Genomic DNA, 12,621 nt, shown 5'->3' with positions numbered 1-12,621 from the left:
AATAGTTTGTAAATAAAATAATAAAGTTTTAAAAATTATAATCATCGTCTCTGAAACAGATTTAATACTCATTTAATGGGCTGGGAGATACGCTTTCCGTTCTTGGACTTTTTCCACGTAAATATATATTAAAATTATGGAAATCTGTTCTTTTTGAAGGTGATGAAAATTCATAAAAGCGATCTCACGTACCGCGCCAGAACGGATTATCCAGATTATAACTATTTTTGAAATAGAGTCTCATATTTCAGACAACGCATTTATACCAAGAAACTTGTCTTTACATGTTGAGAGATCATGTTTTATTTTTTTCATATTACTCATTAATTACTTAGGCATTTATTCGTACATTATACAACAGTCAAAAACTATTAACTATGTATCTACAAACAGTAGTAAAATGTAAATCCTTATAAACCAATGCTCTAGCTAGATTCTAGAAAAATAATAAGAAGTAATGATAAGCTTGGTTTAACTTCCATTTGCGCCGTTGTATTTTAAATCGAGCTTTACTTAGCTTAAGTTGAGTTTGGTTTTAAATGTCACAGAACGAGTGAAAAAAGTCACACTCTGCACTACACTTAAGTTTGGCTTAAAGTACGACGGACGGTGCAATCAATTTACAATAAGAGTATATGGATTATTAAAGCATAAGAAAATATGTTATGACGAGTAAACATAACATAACATACGATAACATAACAAAGGTTAGGTTAGATTATCAACTGTCAAATTACGTAATTTTTGGTTGGTGTCGGACTATAACATCAGTTTCAAGTTCATTTGATAGGTGTCGCATTCCTGTTCTTTTTTATTATACCTACTAAATAGAGCCCCCATACGTTTATGTCAGGAAGAGCTCCTAGTTGTTAATCAGTAATATGTTACACGTTTTATTGAATTTATCATAACTAGCATATTTCTTTCTCATTTTCTTAAAACTGCTTTCCTTGAATCTGTTCCACATTGTACTACTTGTTTGCTTGTTTAGCAAAGTACGAAACTCCTGTATTCTTGTTTTAATCATAATTACTAATTAACACGTATTTTTTGGTTGAACAATGAGATTTTAGCACAAGACACGAGTTTGCTGCACATTATACGTAGTAATTGCGATAGAACGCATGACAAAATATAATAATAAGTCCCCCACCAGCACGGAATGTACATATAGCTGGAAAGTAAATGTAAAACAAGCCAAAAAATAAACTAGAAATTTTAATTTAATTAAGAGATGCCGAGTCGGTAGTCGGTGTACGCTCATATTCTAATATAGTCGAAAATATGGTCGTGACATTATCTCGATATAGTTAATTTTTGCTGTTCTCTCGAAAGTGAGCTTTGCCATCTACTTTCGCATTCTCGTTGCGAAGACGGACACTCACTTTATTTAATCTTATTGTTATAATTTTGCGATATCTCACTCTCAACGAACGCATAATATACAATTGGTATTATCTGTAGTGGTAGTAGCAATAGTAATATTGCACAGGCAGATAACATGGCGGGCTTGTTTTCATTTAAATGGGTCTCTCCGGAACGAACTCAGCAACCAGAATTTAATTCGAAAATTTACTGTGGTTTAAGGTGCGCGGTATATTAATAATTGGATACACCTCTCCAACATACTCGTAATGTAATCCATTTACATATTTGTGTATTGTACATACAGTTAGTTCAGAAACAAATCTTCTCTTTGTATGTGATATTGTATGCTAAACCGAATATTGGCTGTTGATGGCAAATAATAAGCACATGACGAAATTTTTTACACACTTTTTAACAGTCTTCAAACGTCAGTCGATATATTAACTAATTATACCAAATGTTCCAAAAATTATTGTGTTAAAATTTGAGAAATGATAGATCTTATCAATAGGTGGCAAATAAAACGTCGTTTTTTGATTATATTAATCCCATAGGAGTGACAGCGTACTATTTGCTCGTACAGAGTTTTAATAACTTTTGATTTTTCTTTCATTCCAGTAACAGTCACAATAGTCCTTAAACTCTTCCTCTGTTTCGTCAAAAAAGATAGGCATGCCATTAGATTTTTGGTCAATGTGGAGGCTATTTATTTGGGAGACATTTGCCAAAATAACATACAAAATGTTATCGTATCCTAAGTTATATGAAGGCTTAAGCTAGTCACCCATTAGTCCGTCACGGCACGGGCCACGTAGCTCTCTCTTCTTATCGTTTGACTTCTATAGACAATTTTGAAATTTTTGTACCTGTATACTTTGTACTATAACTGCACTCTGACAAACTTGCTGTTCTATTTATACGTGAAACAAAGCGCTAACCCAGCACTCTGCTCAATTTTAAGCATCAAACATACACACCCACATAAATTAAAATTTATGAATTAATATTCTCTAGTTATTAAAATGATATGTGGATTAATGGCACAAAACTATTACCGCCAATAAATATGGGACGTTATATTGAATACACGTCAAATTTCATAAGTAATAGAGTATGAATTATTAAAATTAAATTAATACCTGTATTGAAGTAGATATGTATTTAAATTATGTTTTGGATAATTAAAATACTTTCTTGGTAATATTAATAGCTCCCATTTTGTAAGGTGTTGCACACCATATTAATTTATTACTTCTAGGTGTACAGATGTATGGTAGTGTTAGGTCGCCAAACTACAAAACTAATTACTGTAATACCAACTTACACTTTAGAAAACTTTCTGATTATTTCTCGAAACTCGATTCAACCGATCCCTAACTTCGTTTATTACTTCTAGGCGATTACCCAGTTACTATCGAAAACTATATGTAGCAGAATTCATTGTCTAAATATTAACACGACATTACAATTAAAGTTCTTCAAATCGATCGGTTCGAAAGTCAATTATTATTCGGGAACGGAAATTTGCCTGCTAGCAGAAACGGCGCAAGTTTTACGGTGAAACTGCTCATTTGCATCCATGCAGATATAATCAATGATCGTAATACAATTTTAACTTAGACTATTGGCTAATAGAAGAATTATTTTATTAACTAAAATGCTTCTTAAATTACTATTCTAAGTTTAAATTGGATACTACAAGTAAGTAACACACTGAGAACCACTGGCCGTACAAATACAATATTGACATTATTAACGTAAGCTTGTCTTGTTTTGATTAATTTGAGTTAGTAACAAAATTGAATTTTCGAAATTGCAACAACCACTTTTGTTCTCTATGTTGGTCCCTTTTGCTCCTTTCTGCTATGTTTTTATTCTTTCTATTTATTGGAACCACTGATGACCAACCTTTTGATGGCAAAAAAAAAACCTTATTTTTTGAAGACCTATTCGCAGGTGAAAGGAAAGCACCAACTTTGGAATCACCCTGTATATTCGGCTTTCAGCAACCACTGTACTCAATTTCGAGTTTCTAATACACTGTATGCTTTTTAATTATCAAATATCAACAATACACATACACTATTACCATTATAGTATTATTATTTACTTTATTATCGGGTACAACTGGTAAGAAATTGTAATTTATAGAACATTAAACTATCAAATCTCCTGTTTGTATACATAACATAAGGGAAATCGCAGACACTTTTAAACCACACCACTTGTCACCGTTCTATCATGGTTAGAGAAAATTTGCATAATATTTGCGGTACCTAAAGTAGTCGTCTGAGGCAAATTAAATTTTATTGTCGAGTTTTAACGATAGTAGTGAAAATCCGCAAATAAATTGCTGGTAGCACCAAAATAACTAAATTTTGTTACACTGGACACTTAATGATGTAGAAAATGAACATACTTTTTGTTTACATCGGACGTTCGCACGTTAAAAAAATGACGTTCTTTTAATGTAAATTAGTGAGTTCCATTAGAGCTACTAAACAAATTAACGCAGGTTAGACAAGGGTTTGTTTATTTAATTATAAGGGTTTTTGTCTAAAATTGTTTTCGTTCGCATAAACAGAAAAGATAAACTGGACAGGGCAAAAATCGGATATGCAATTCATTAACGCCGCACCATTTTGTTTTCCTTCTCGGTATTTATAAAAAGTGTACTGGAGACTAGAAAGTAAGGTACACGAAAATTGTTGCATTTGCAGTATTTACCTACATTTCAGTCAACATCTTTTATTCTGTTTAAAAACGTGATGCACATCAACGAAATAAAAAGCATTTTTAAAAAGCGCGATTAAAGCCACGGTTTAATATCGCTGCCAGTAAACTTCTTAATTGAAAGATCTTTAACAAAAGATCGAATACACTTTGAAATTCTTAACCCTTAGTCTGTTGGTCTGAAGATGGCTTAATCCGAAACCGGTCACCTATTAAATTACAATGGCAACAATTTTGAGTTTTTCTTCTCCTATCTCCATATTAAGTATTTTACAACGGGTATATTAATTTTCCACATGAACGCCTTTTAGCGTCGTTATTATCAACTTTTTTATTAATTGTAAATAGGACTAGAGTCCAACTGTGGTACAATGTCGTACACACAATTGTGGGACTCGTGGAAGCTACATCCAAGAAATACAAAAAGGTTTGTGAAAACACCATTATTTTAATTATTCATCCTGTTTAAAGCAACTCTAACGATTTGTTCGAGCTTGAATCGTTCCTTTCCAATTTGAGCCTAAAACAAACACAGCCGAGCTTGAAGTCTCATATTGCGGAATCGGTCGCATTTAATGCAAAATAGTATTATTTACCTAGTGAGTTTTCCACTTTATTCGAACACCCTTTTATTAAAATAGTCGATACAGGTATGATCGATTGTATTGGAATTCGCAATGCTTAATTAAAAATCTTTAATCTTTAATGACATAAATCAGAAAGTAGTAAACTCCTCAGAAAAGGGTATCTTTTCGTTTAGATTTGAAAGCGAAAAATGCATCATTATTGAATTAGGGTAGAAAAAATAGATTTCATATTTACCAAACCATTTTGGTATGCAATAGACTATTCGTTGCTCAACTATTTTGGGGAGGAATTTAAAAAAAACGTTTAGCAATAATAAGAAAAAAACAGATAACCTAAAGTTGTTATAAAGCAAATATTATGTAATAATTGTGTTTAACGGTAACTTACTTAGCCAACAATATAGGTAATATACAAATATTTTTTTAAATAACATTAAAGTTATTTTTGTATGACGCAGTTATATTAGATTGGCAATAGATAATATTTCATATTTTGCTTGATTTTTTTATGTTTCCTGACTTCCTCGTAGGATTTAAGTAAAACAAAATAACACACCAAAGTGAAATTCCTTGGTGAACAAAGATCTCTAATTTATTGTCAAAATACTGACTTTGGTTTATAATAGTAACATTATTCGTGTCAACACCCATCAATAAAGGTAGATATTATTAAAAAACGAGTAATGCGAACCGAATAAATCATAAATTTACCATTACCATAAGGCTCGCTTGTTAAGTCGAGTGACTAACCCTCTTACGTTCCTCGCACAACCTTTTAGGTAATCCCGCGTTTCTTCAGGAATATCATCCTTATAAAGAACGATTTAAGCTCGCAAATCCATTTTTCTTTCCACTGACATATTCTATTTCGTATTCCCGTTGTACTGATAAGCCCGAAGTTTATTTGGACAAACACCGTCGGATTTCGGACATCGAACGCGCATTTTTAGCCGCAATCTCTTACTACTATACAAAGCGGTGTAAATCCATTACTAGTGTTTGATGATATTTAAACGCTCTAAAGGAATTCCAAAATTACGAATTTTAGAAATCGAAATCAAAGTATAATACTTAAGTATTATAGTACAGATTTAATTGACTATATCTCTCATCCATTGAAGCTACAGGGCAATTATCACTTGATTACATCGACATTGCACTCCTTCCTGCATGATTTCTTTGATGATTTTCGGCAATTTTACATGCTTTTAATATATTACTATTATATCCGCGAATGGACTTTGTTATTTATAGTAATTAAATTTTCAAACAATTACCATGTTTTCTCCACATGTAGTGGCACCCCATCTTGTTCAGATCATGACATAGTATAAGTACTATGAAAGTTGTACAGTGGCAGTGAACGTCTAATAATAGTTTCAGGTACATACTTCTACCTAATCTGGATAACCGTTTTCTATACAATAGTCGATATCATAAAATTGAAAAAAGGACAATAGCCGGTTTGCTCCTTACATACTGACACAGATAAACGTAAATGGCGAACTACACATAATAATGCCGGAAAGTTTGCTTTAGCTCGGAAAAAGGGTGACGCCCTAACATAACAATAAAGAAACTCGCTATCGAGAATGTTTCGAAGGAAGGTCCGGGATCTCTTAACTTTAGTTTACGAGTCAAAAAGCACTTTTGCCGGGTAATTTAGGACGATTGTAAACATTCAAAGTATCTTGCCGGTTTTTAAATATTTACCTTGCCGTTTGCCTAGCTTTACGAGTACACAGGTAGTTTTTTCTAAAGTTGCAAACTTTTTCAAGATGAGGTGTAGTGGATATGGATCATCCGATCGAGTTCTACAGTTTATTTTTTTCTAGGGCTAGTTGGAATTATTTACTAAATTTTACAGAAATAGATCTGTTTTTGGAACGTTTCCATGTTTACCATACATTGCAGTTTTGACGCATAGCAGCCATCAAAAATCTCTGCTGCCAGCTAAAGCCAGTGCACCGGATTAACTTTGACTTCCAGGTTGACGTTCTGAGTTAATAAAATCAATTTAAAGTTAATAGTTTGTAACATGTTCTTTTAATACATGAAAAGGTTGTCGCTTATATATTATGTACATTAAGAAAACAGTAAAAATGTAAGGCCACCAAAATGCAATGTTCTGATGGAGTGCAAATAACAGTTAATTTTTTACGATCATGATAAGCTTTATCTTTAGTAATTTTTTTTATTGGTCTATTTCATCATATTTCACAGTTAGGCTTAGCTATAATTGATTTGGGATTCCATATGAGTTTAGACAGTTGCCATTGCCAAAGTTTCCATTGCCTACTTATCCATTGTCTAATGTGGTAACGAAATACCAAATATCAATATTCTTGTAGAAGTAGAAAAACAGATATACTCGCGTTTTACTGGACTTTCCTAAGTTTGTCAAAAATGAAGCGATAATCTGCAATAAAATTAATTACATTTAGCTCAACTCTATACGACTATTAGAGGGATTATCAACATGTGGTCGTTCCCAACAGAGCTTCCAAAGTTTACCTGTGACCCTTTGCAAAGTTTCTAATTAATCAACAGCAAAGAGGTGAATGCCTTTCTACTACTATCCGGTTATTGACGCACACGTGAAATAACCTCTAAACTCAAGGCAGTGCACCAGAAGAAATGCGGTACTGGAAAAAATTATCATTAATTGATTGGTTAGCAAACCACTCACGACACTGCGGCGTCGCGTCGTACGATTTTGGTCACATGCAACGAAAAGTGAACCCAATTTGATCGTATATGCCTGTGCTACAACAAAATCGTTCGATTTGATCACATTCAAACTGGTCTCTCTGCTGCAGTACCATCCTTTAGTATCGTGAGTTTTCCCGTTTACATTTACCAACCATTACGTTTGTTCGGACAAAGAATCTCCAACTAGTAATCAGAGAAATTGATAAAACCATTGGCCACAAGCCAGAAAATGTCATAGTCACTTGATATTTACTGTTTCTGAGTTGGAAACCAGTCAGGGATTGCCTCTGCGAACAGACCTCTTATCTTCCAAACCATATATAGAGATGGTGGAAAGGTGGTCTTATCGTTAAACTTTGGATTGACAATTAGCATTCGAACTTTGCATTTTGACCTTGTGTCCTTCTGATACTTTTCAAATTAAACATGGCTAGACATTAGTTTAATATAATATGTAACATTACCACTGATGTAATTTTGAGTCGTTCAGTTCAATCTGTCTTGTTTCACAATACATATAATATTATTTTCAGTTCGCTGTAAACATTTTTGTAACCAATACCTATAATAATCAACACATCAAATCATATACCTACTCTTGTTGAATTAATAATCTGCCTGGATGATAATGTGAAAACGTTGAAAGGAAGTAAAAGAAATACTAAAACGTGTATCCACGAGCGAATTTACAGTGACGCTCTTTTTCTCTTTTCTTCTTTAGCTTTGATCTCCGTTTTGAATAATCGATGTTTGTTATGCACTTTACCGTTCCTGAATCAATTTTATAGTTTTTTGTAGTCGTCGTTTTGCCCGCTGCATTCATAATATCAAGCCAAAGGCAATAAAATGAAAACAGTTTTAATGGCTTTATTTTACGAACATCTAAAATAGAAAATGCTTGGGCCAGCTTTTATAATCCAAACTAGCAAATAATTATTGTTTAAAATTAAGCATTAAAAAACTCAAGGTGAGACACTGTTTTTACTCTTTTTCCTGCCCATGTATTTAAAGTGTCCTCAATTTTTAAATTTTCTTTTCGTAAGCATTTATCTAGTAAAAGTCTTTTGGTGTTCGAACATAACCTAATTTTGACTCAATTACCAACTTGACATATAAAAGGACTCTAATATAAGATGAAAGGGCGGTTCGTGCTCAACTATCTTTAACGTTAATAAGTTTGTTTTTTGTTAATTCGTAATTTTACTGAGTTTTATTGGAAAAGGAAACTAGGTCGCGTATGCCCAAGCTGGATGCAGCATTTTGTTCCTTAATCAGTTCTCATTAAGAGTAGTTTAGCGCACATATTTTCTATTAAATCGATTAAATAACGTTATATTAGATGAAGGGAAGCTTCAAGATTGCAATATCATTGTCATTGTTTCTCAATTTTTCTAGAACCACTCAGAACCATTTAACTAATTGATAACAAAAATTCGTATACATATTTAGAACGTTGCGCGTTATAGATTATAGACGTTTTGAGTTGACGTCGCGCCGGTAATAATTCAACTTTATCTTCATTCATAGAATGTCAAGAGAAAGGAAACTTCTTGTTGGTTAGGTTATCAGCTGTCTTCTAAGGAAGTGATAGAAAGATGAAAATATTTTTAAAATATAGAACAAATTGAATTCTTTTTGTTTTCAAAATTTCAAATTTCTATAAATATTTGATACTTATAAAGCTGTAATGAACGGTTTTGGTGGCTAACCCTGAATAGTTATTAACACAAAATTCACTTTTAGACAAAGAATAAATAATAGAGAAAGAATATCGCTGCCATCTCGAAACCATTACCGACCGATACACCTACTGTTGAAGATAAATCTTATGTATGACGATAAAACGCGTACCATTAAAATTTATCCATAAAAATAGTTCAGCAGTTTTGGAGGGCACGAAAAATGGAAGCGGACCCAGTTTAAAATGCTTTATGCCGTGAAATGCTTAACTTTGAAAAATATATATCTCGAGCCGCTCAAAAGAAAGCGGATGGTACACGGAGACGTTTAAGATTAAGCTTATTTATGGTTATGTCGCAATTACTTTATAACTCAAGTGGCGCGTTCAAGGTTTATTTCGTCTGTGGATTTTACACTTGACTGTGAATTTAGTAAAATATTCTTTCTACAAATATCATTTAATGATGCATTTTGCGCTTTGTAATTTCAATGTAAAATTACCCTTTTGTGGAAAGTTACTTACTAAAGTAATTATTAAGAACGGAAATAACACACAGTACTTCCCCACAATAAATTTATTGGTCGCATAAAACCTACTAGTTTAGAAGGACTGTGTGTTACTTCCGTTCCTTAATGTTCTTTAACTGCACTGAAACAATACGGACTTCTACTTCACTCAAGTAATTATTATCTAAACAGAGAAAATATACACTATCTATTTGTTTGACTTTTTGTACGACTTGTCTAATTTTGAGTGATTACTACACTTGTTTTGAAACCGGAAAGACTTATAGTTTCTGTCCAGTTCCTCGTTAATAAAACTAACAAACGGGAGAGTTAGTACCTATTATACTTACCGTTGAGCTGAACGGGTAATTATGGAAAATTTTTAAAACATTTTTACTAAATAACTTAAAAATAGTGGAAGCATCACTCACTGATTTCAAACAAATTAGACAAAAAAATAAAACAATCTTTTTTCCACTTTCTTTGTACATGAATTATTTACCAAAACGACGTTTGGTTTGATGCACTTTTTAAAGTATTTCTTAGTTACTGTTTAGACAGATAAAATTTAGATCAACATTTGTTTAAAATTTTAGTATTGTTCTGCTTTAGCAACTTGCAAGTTAAGTTATCTCGAGAGCTATCCTTTGTCTGTTACAGCTACATCTTAACTCATTAAACAACCACAAAGTGTTGCAGTGTAACAGTGTTTCTTGGAAATTTAGACAAAAGTGAGGCTAACGTGTACCCCAACATATTGAAGCTTTATTTGCGTTTTTAACCCACTCACCCTCTGCAGTCTCATTTTTTCACTTACTACTTACTTTCTTAAAATTATGGAACCAAATTGTATTAACTAATTTACTGAATCTATTTTGAAAGAAGTTGTTGGTAAGGTCTTTAACAAGGTCAAATTGGGGATGGGAGGGGTTTATATATTATGTATGTATGTCAAGGGGAAAGCGAAAACGGGAATAATATTAAAATGGGGACTGGGCATTAATTATTCGCGAATGATCCGAAACTCGCTTTACAGAGAAAATTTGAAGGGCTCTTCGTCTCCTTTATAAATTATCTGTTTTCAAAAACCTATCAATTTGGAATTAGGTGTTAGGACAAAAAATACACACATAAGCTCACTTTGACACAACAGACTTGTTAGTTTATGTAGATTAGAGTGCAGTGGTCCACAATGTGTAAAAATGTGTGGTGGTAAATATGGTATGTACATACATACATACACTATGTATATGTTACGGACAATGTAAATAAATGAGCATTTTTCATAAAGCCCGGGCAATTTAAAATTTGCCCAAAGTGATAAAGCAAAATGATAAATTAAAACTGAAATATCACATTGCCCGGGCATTATTAATAATGCTGTAAGTCATATGGGCAATTTGAAAATATTTTTTTATTGGTTACTTTTATTGCTATTTATGTAATAAGTGCGTAAAGTATGACTTTTCTCTGATAGTAAAGTTTTCGGCAATCATTCCAGAATACAACAATAATGCATACAACATTTCCTTTACAATGTCAAATGATTTAATACAACTAATATCTTACTACGTATTTAATCGCGTAAAACCACAGCATAAACGCAGTTTTTCCAAAATTCAAGCTTCTGAATTTTAAATGAATTTGTTATAACTGGGCACGTCCTCACTGCTTTTTAAAAGTATATACTGTGGCGCTTTTCTTGCGGTTTTCCTCGGGTTTCGTTGCCTCGGGCGCCACATGTACTCCGCGCAGAATTAATTAATATGTATACAAATAAGCACTAGTAGAATAAATATACTGGGGGAACCCAAATTTGATTGCATCCATTGTTTCAAAAACTGCTATCAGAATCAATTGAAAACCCTAAAAACTATAATTTCTTTACTTAGTAGTAATGATAATAAAAACGATACAAAAAGTGCGAGGAAGAACACGCAAATGTTCGAACTCCAAAAATGGGAACGACGTGTGTGCAATCTTGTCATCAGCTTAGAGAAGGAAACTGAGCACTGAGCAACGATCAGTTTCGTTCAGGTAGTTGCAGAGTGCGGACGGTTTTTCTTTTGTATATTATTTCGAGCATACATTTTATTAAATAATATTCTTTCTCAATGATTACATTTTGTTAGTTGTAGTAATAGGTAAAGGTGATATACGTGGTGTGACTACTCTAATTTACAACTGAAACGTTTTATTAAACATGGTTTTTTGTAAGTATTCATTCAAAAATGCATAATTGTCGTAATGGAGAGTAATATGGTACACATACGTTTATCCGATTTGATAATCCGAGGAAACATTGTTGAAAATTGGCGTTGAGTTTCATGGTACATATAATGAAGTAATTGGTAAAAGCCAAAAAGCAGAAGTTAATTTGAAATCGAGATCGAATAACGTTCAATTTAGGTCGTGTCCAGAACTGTTAACTACGTCAGGGCGAAAGTTCGAAACGAGCAGGAGATGCAGCAGTTTAAACTGAAATGTAAAGTAATTAAAACTTAATACATCAGTTAAGATTTATCGAGCTGACCTGGTTAATAGTTTACTTTTTGCTCGTTCAGCATAGGTATCGAAAACGGTTTCAAGTAAATTCGATTTATTAATATAGATGAAAACCGGTTTTATTTATTTTTAATGGGATTTTTTTAATTTAGTGTAATTTTTTTTAAATTCTCTATTCCAAAGCTGTGATTACTGCTGTTTTTCTAGTTGTTAACTCAATTTGTTAGTTATTTGATTTTTTTTTATTTTATGAACGTTATTACTGTCATTTTGTTATTATATATTTTTTCCAATAAGTAACCACCGTTACAGAGATAATTAGTTAAGTTGCATTCCTCAATAACGCGCCTTTACAATTAGGTTTATTTGGACGAGGAGATTAGAACCAGCGGCATAGGAGTAAAGGAAGGAGCAAAGAGCATTTGCTGACCGCAAAACCCTAGGCCAAAATTATGATCCTGTAATTAAATTCTGACAAGGAGTTGCTACCGCCGGAAATCGTACGCAATAACCCTTCTACGGTTTAAAG

The 12,621-nt window shown here is 32.7% G+C and overlaps 1 protein-coding gene across 2 annotated transcripts in view; it reads left to right on the top strand.

The window, feature by feature from the left end:
* Positions 1 to 12,621, top strand: part of LOC145738889 (uncharacterized) — an 89,646-nt gene that overhangs the window by 44,391 nt on the left and 32,634 nt on the right. Inside the window, exon 1 of one of the 2 annotated variants that reach the window (XM_081994024.1) lies at positions 11,645 to 11,800. The exons of the other annotated variant lie outside the window; for it this stretch is intronic. The gene's annotated coding sequence lies outside the window, so the exon portion shown is untranslated. Of the gene's footprint in view, positions 1 to 11,644; positions 11,801 to 12,621 lie in introns of those variants that run through there. 2 annotated transcript variants of the gene reach the window in all.

Source organism: Ips typographus, linkage group LG1 (assembly GCF_016097725.1).
Source record: "Ips typographus isolate SLU linkage group LG1, UJ_Ityp_2.0, whole genome shotgun sequence".
Classification (NCBI taxonomy): Eukaryota; Metazoa; Arthropoda; class Insecta; order Coleoptera; family Curculionidae; genus Ips; species Ips typographus.
This window is presented reverse-complemented; position numbering and strand designations above follow the sequence as displayed.